This window comes from Apostichopus japonicus, chromosome 14, assembly GCF_037975245.1.
Source record: "Apostichopus japonicus isolate 1M-3 chromosome 14, ASM3797524v1, whole genome shotgun sequence".
Classification (NCBI taxonomy): Eukaryota; Metazoa; Echinodermata; class Holothuroidea; order Aspidochirotida; family Stichopodidae; genus Apostichopus; species Apostichopus japonicus.
In genome coordinates this window covers 1715430-1721952 of record NC_092574.1, presented here as the reverse complement: position 1 = coordinate 1721952, position 6523 = coordinate 1715430, and positions in this window count along the sequence as shown.

The following is a 6523-nucleotide window of genomic DNA, read 5'->3' as shown; positions in this document are numbered from 1 at the left end:
CGAGGCGGGCATACATCTACTACTTTTCTATAGAAATAGGAACCATTTCGAGAATTTATTCGGAATTTGAGGTAAAGTATATAGTTGGAATTTTACAAAAACCAAAAGACAAGAGAAATTGTGTAGAGAAAAAGTCGAGATTTGAAGAAGGCGTTATAATTTTTGACATGAAATATCGAAAAGTTGGAGGAAAAAGTCTAAATCTCGAGAAAATTGTCGAAACTAAAAAGTGACAATTATGAATGTAGTCGAAAATTTGGATATCAAACTTTAAAATGTTTGGTATAAACAAGTCGAAGTTTGATAAAAGGTAGAAATATCGACACAAAATGGATCGAATTTCCCAATTTAGTCACCGTAGCTGCCTATCTACAAAACAAAGATTTCACCCAGGGAAGCTCGCCAAACCCACCGATTTTCAGCCCCCCCCCCCGCCCCCCCCCCCCGCCCCTCCCCCACACACAAGTTATAATTTTCTTCGCCACACGATTATAATATCCTTATTCTCCTACTCCTCTACTTTCAGAAGGAAATCGATGCATATGCTTCCACATAGCCATGAGTGCTTTACAAATAGGTATATATAGAAAAAGTAATACAACCTATAAGCAGCTACGTACTATTTATTACATAATGTTATCTACAGAATTAAGTTTGTGTAGCTGTTTGATTTATTTTTCTGGTCTTACCAGTTCCTTTGGAAATTACTGGGATTACACTTAGTGCATAATTCCAGCCAGGCCCGTCTTACATCCGAAACCGATAAGCAACGCAATGCGGGTCTTTAAAGGACAATTTCATTGTTTAATATATAGACCGTTTATAGATATAATAAATTGCTAAATATGTCATTGTAGTCAGGAAATTTAAAGATTCATATTATAGTGCATACATGGTTCAACTATTTCCTGTACGCGAACATAGCTGCGACAGACAGTGAAATAAACAACAACATAAAACTAAACGTCTTGAGTTTTTTTTTTTTTTCATTTATCGGATTTGTGAATTGCACTTTTATCCACTCTACTACCTGTGTATGCCCAACGTTAAATCGACAGAATTCGAGAAATAAGAAACTTTTGAAATTCCAAATCGGTCGGAAATGATTTTTTTTTTTTTTTACTAATTTGGTTATAATCCGATTGGTACAGCTTGCACTCGCATTTTCTTGATATGTATTAGGAGAATAAATAATTTTCAAATTTCAAATCATCTTTACAATTCTGATTGTTATTATCTGGTTAGAGGTTTCATCTCACCGTATTTAGCAGGCCTGTAATACTTGAGTCAATATGGGGTACATTAATTATCAGTCGAATTAGTCGAATTGAATTTGGAAATTGGTTATTAACATGTTCGAGGTGCTGTGGACGGAACCTAACCTCGAGCCCGGGAAGTGTCCAGCCATATTCTGAAATAACCAATACGATGTAATGTGGCTATATTAAACTTTGAATTGCCTACTACTATAATCTACGAGTAGCTAGACACTGAGTGTCTGGATAACAGACATGCTTGTCTGTTCATCTTTGGATATGAAAGTTACAAATTAATCTTCGTCGTCTCTATACCAAACTTGACAAATGATCAATAGATATACTATTCTGCTTTTTTTAAATCGCCGACTTTCCTGCTTTGTTTTCAACAATTCGTTAATGACTTTTCAAGAGTTGTAGAGGGACACGAATGTCATAGAGCGTTATTATTGTACATTGACAACGCGCGCATTAATCTTGTGCAATTATGTGGAACTGCTGGATGCGTTTTAACATAATGACCCAAAACCTCACAATATTGAGACAAATATAATATTATATCTGAAAACCCCAGGCATCCGAGAATCTATAAATTGTTGTTTGCTCCAGGAAGTCTTGCGACATGAATACACATTTATATGATGCAAAGTAAAGGCTTTCATCAACTTCCTAAATTTGATCCGTATTTTGCGATATCTTGAACATACATAAATAGACAACTTGGTAACAAGAGGCGAGTCCCCCTTTTTGTGCAGCTTCGTTGCACTTATTTCATTACAAAGGAGTGAAGTCATATTCAGATGAAGTTTCTCTTAGTCTGTTGCCACGTGGAAAATCAGTTATGATTTGTGAGTAAACGTGAATTTCGATAACTTTTTAGATCTCGTGTGTAGTTCGGTCATAATATGTGCGATGGTGATAGCGCGTGTGCGTGTTCTTAGGGGTGTGCATATTGTGTGTGAAGCTCGACTTGGGTAGACCTATATGTAACTCAATAAGGGAATGATGGATTTTTATTATATATACTGTGTAAGTTGCAAACTATTGAGTTGAAGAACCTTATTTGTTTGTGGGTCTGATATCACGAATATTTATGAGGTCAAAGGTGAAAATCTTCAAATTGTGATAACTCCGCGATTGTTAGTGAGCTTGTATTCAAAATTCAAAACGCGTATACTTACTTGGTAAATGTTCAAGTTGATTTCATACATATTAATAAGGGGTGCATGGATATAACATTATTCGTTGAAAATGATTATGACACAAAATAACTTAACAAGGGAATGATGGATATTTCATCACTTACTCTATTGACGCAGTGATGTGACACTGATTAGAAGAGTCTTGTAGTATTTGGTGCTCGTATGATGAATATTCATGATGTCACATGTTGTAATCGCACCAATCCGTTTGTCGGATTGCGTTCGGTGATTGTACGTCTACATCATGATTTGTGTGAATATTGCTTTATATTGTATATAAAAGGTTGACTTTTGATTTCTGATGCAAATCAGTCACTGAATCAACAGCATGGAGCCACAACATGCAGTGCATTTTTTTTTTAAATGTTGATATTTTTTTAAAGCATCTGGCAACAGTAGAGTGAATGATGTAATCACAGCAACGCAGCTGAAAATTATGTGTTTGCGTTATATTTATTGACTCACTTATTCATGCAGGAAAATAACGTCTGGACTAAAAAAACTTCCATTTTTATGAAATGCTGCATGCGGAAAACATTAAATATTCCAACTGAAAATAAAAACACTGTTTAAAACATTGGACTGCATGCTCTGATAGAGGCTTCTGAGTCTGATGATGCCCCAGTCCAGAACAAAATACCTTTTTTGCGTGCAGATTTGAGTTATTCTTGTTTTTCTTGGGGGCGGGGGGTTGAAGTAATTCAGCCTTATTGGTTTATATATATGTTTATGTTATGAGTTTGTTGAGTTTGTTGCGTTGCCACGAGATTCGTTATTTGTCACGTTTCTAACCTCAGCAAAGTCTAGAGGGACAGGGGATCAGAGCACCCTTTTTCAAGAGCTTGACGAATTAAGCACTTCTTAATGTAATCACCCAGAGTATGGTTGAGTCGGTTGAAAGTAATATTTGGTAAGTAAAAATATACATACAAGTGCTGGATATTCTACATACCAGCAGGCTAGTCTACCTATGTGTATCTCCTATACCCTCTGCGTATTCTACATGTAGTCTGCTTATTAGGCTAGTATATTAACACGTACGTTTATGTTTACGAAGATGAAGAAAACATGCGTAATGTATATTGCTACTAAGGTGAACAATTAGTAGCAGGTTTGTAGTATTAGGCTTCTGTTAGTCTAACAACCCTATGACACATCACTTCATTGCTTGTTTAATATTAAGGGATCCATGTATTCCACTCTGTACAGGAGTAGTCTGTATTAGACGGAAGTGGTTGTTTATCACTGTTTAAAGCATCAATAAAGCATTGTGTTCAGCAGGGGCAGGGGCAGGGGCAGGGGCAATTTTCCAGTAGGATGTCGAACGATTTCGAGACCGACTATAGCTTTTTGGAGAACAACTTCGGTGACTGACCGTGCATCGTTTCGAAAGTAAAGCAACAAATGCGTCAATTGTTGTTCTTATAATTACAACTGCACAATGTTATTGGCTCGGAGTACAGGGGTAGACCAAGTCCCCGGAAGCTGCAGCATTTAATACATGTCAGAAAGAGCACTTATATACTCTATGGACTGTATCTCAGAGCCCTATATAGCCCGGACTTTTGTAACGTGTTAAAACATAGAAAAATACAAGGGAGACAGAGGAATATAATTTTTCTTGAATTTATATGAAAGCCCTTGTATGGGTCCAAGGGAGGGAGCTTTTGCATTTGGTGATATTTCTTGTTCTCTCGTGGAGGCTGTACAGCACAAAGACATATGTCACTACTATCAGTTCTCTGGTATGCATTCCAAACTGTAGGTGGGGATCCTGTAGATATCAGATGGAGTCTTTTTTACACATGTTTCTGAAGCGATTTCAAGGCACAGATATACGTTTCTGAGAGGAATTCCATTTTTGTATTAAAAGCCCCGGAATCCGTGGCAGTTCGTTAGCCTAATAATATTAGTATAGTATCCAAATCTGGGGAATGTACTGACGAAAGGAAGAGACAGAGAGACATAATTTGTTTTGTTTTCTTGCCCCCCCCCCCCAACCCCCTTCTTATTACTAGTACGTTTGTTGGATAAGACCGACTAGGCATTGGTATTAGACCTACTTTTAATTTCCACCGTGTAGTGTCATTACAAAAACGAAGAGTCTAGCCGGACTAGTGAGTAAGGTATGATTGAACATATGAACCAAAAACCAAATGAAATACAATATTGAATTTTAACCAGAAAGCCAAAACGCTGTATGGTCCCGATGCTATTCTAAATACCAATTGAAATTGAAGTAGCCAACCTAATTGGACCATCTGAAACTACACCAAAAAGCCGGCACGCCTAATGATTCCTCGCTGCCCTTCATTTAGTATAAACTGCGCATGTAAGATTCTTGTAAGATTAAGACTAATTTAAGCTCAGTCAAGCTTCAGAGTGTTGACCATCGAAGTAGTAACTTGCCATAAATCATAAAGAATTTTAAACAGTTTATGTTAAAGAGATGTTTTGACCGCAGACAATGTAACACTTGCCACAATAGTTTGTCTTAAAGCCGAGAAATTGTTGATTGAATGTAATCTACTTTGACTTGCTAATTCTTCTGTTATTCCAGGAAATTGACCTAATGTTAAAAAATAACATTTCCATTGTCTTATAAGCTGCACTGATTTCAACCTGTTTGTCAGATTCATCGTTACTATATCTCATAATATATCCATATTTATATATATTTATATTTATTTATTATATATATATATATATAAATATATATATATATATAAATATATATAATATATATATAAATATATATAATATATATATATATATATATATATATATATAAATATATATAATATATATATAAATATATATAATATATATATAAATATATATAATATATATATATAGCCTATATATATATATAGCCTATATATATATATTTGTATAATATAATATATCTATACATAATCCATATGGTTTGCAAAGTTGATTTGTTAACCTCATTTGTGTATATTTAGCAATGATATGATTAAAAAGGAAAAAACTGGCTATTATTTATAAATGTTTCGGTCATTTTTTGTTACCTGCTGGATAACGCTTAGTACCCAATTTCGACTTGAAGTCGAGTAATATTAACGATATCAGGGGTTAAACGCATGCAAAGCAAAACTTGTAGAGTTCAATTTAGCTTCTTCATTTCACACACCTTGCTCCTGACATCTCCCTGAGTACAGTTATTTTTTTTCATTTTCATTCTCCTCTTTCTACAGTTTCCCTTTACACACTTATAGCATCGACCCATGATTTCTTGCTGAAAGATGATATTTTGAGTAAAGTCACAATTCTTCGTTGATGGTACCAATTTGTGTACACATGCACATTCACAGTACATTCTCGTCACAATGTATGGAAGTTGACCAAGTAATAAGTTTTGGAACTGTTAGAATGGTATTGCAAAGTTGGCAACTATGGACGGTATCCAATTAACGTGTTTTCTTTGTCCTACAGTTTTATTTTCTGTAACATTTTCAAAACCTGTTCAGTTGTAGTTCTTTCAATTGTGTTCATTTGCAATTTTTGCAGTTAACATAAAAGTGTATTTTGAAACACTTAAAAAAAACGACCCAGAATTATGACGTCACAATCCTTGTTTACATGCAGTAAAAGAACAATTCATCAACCTTTTAACAATTGAAAAACTATTGCCAAAGGAGTCGTTTGCCAGATGCAACGATATAATCTTAGTAATAAAATAGGATAGCTAAAATAAATTTTAAAACCTTTGAATTCGCATGATAGACTAAGATTTTGTCAGTGATCAAAATATATAAGAAATTTGTCATCCGCTATGAACAGCAGAAGGATTCCATTCGGGACAAACACGTTCGAGTTCTTCCTTTCACGTGAGTATATTAGTTAATTGTCAAATTGCATAAGATATAATCAGTCTTACCAACCTTGTTCCAAACAAAATCAACAGTTTATATCATTTTTTATGGTTCTCTATAGATAAAATAGTGGCAGAGGATATATAATGTGTCCTACACACTGTTAGTTAGTAATCAGGATGACACAAAAATAAATGTATTTTAATAGAAAATAGGAGATGATATCGCA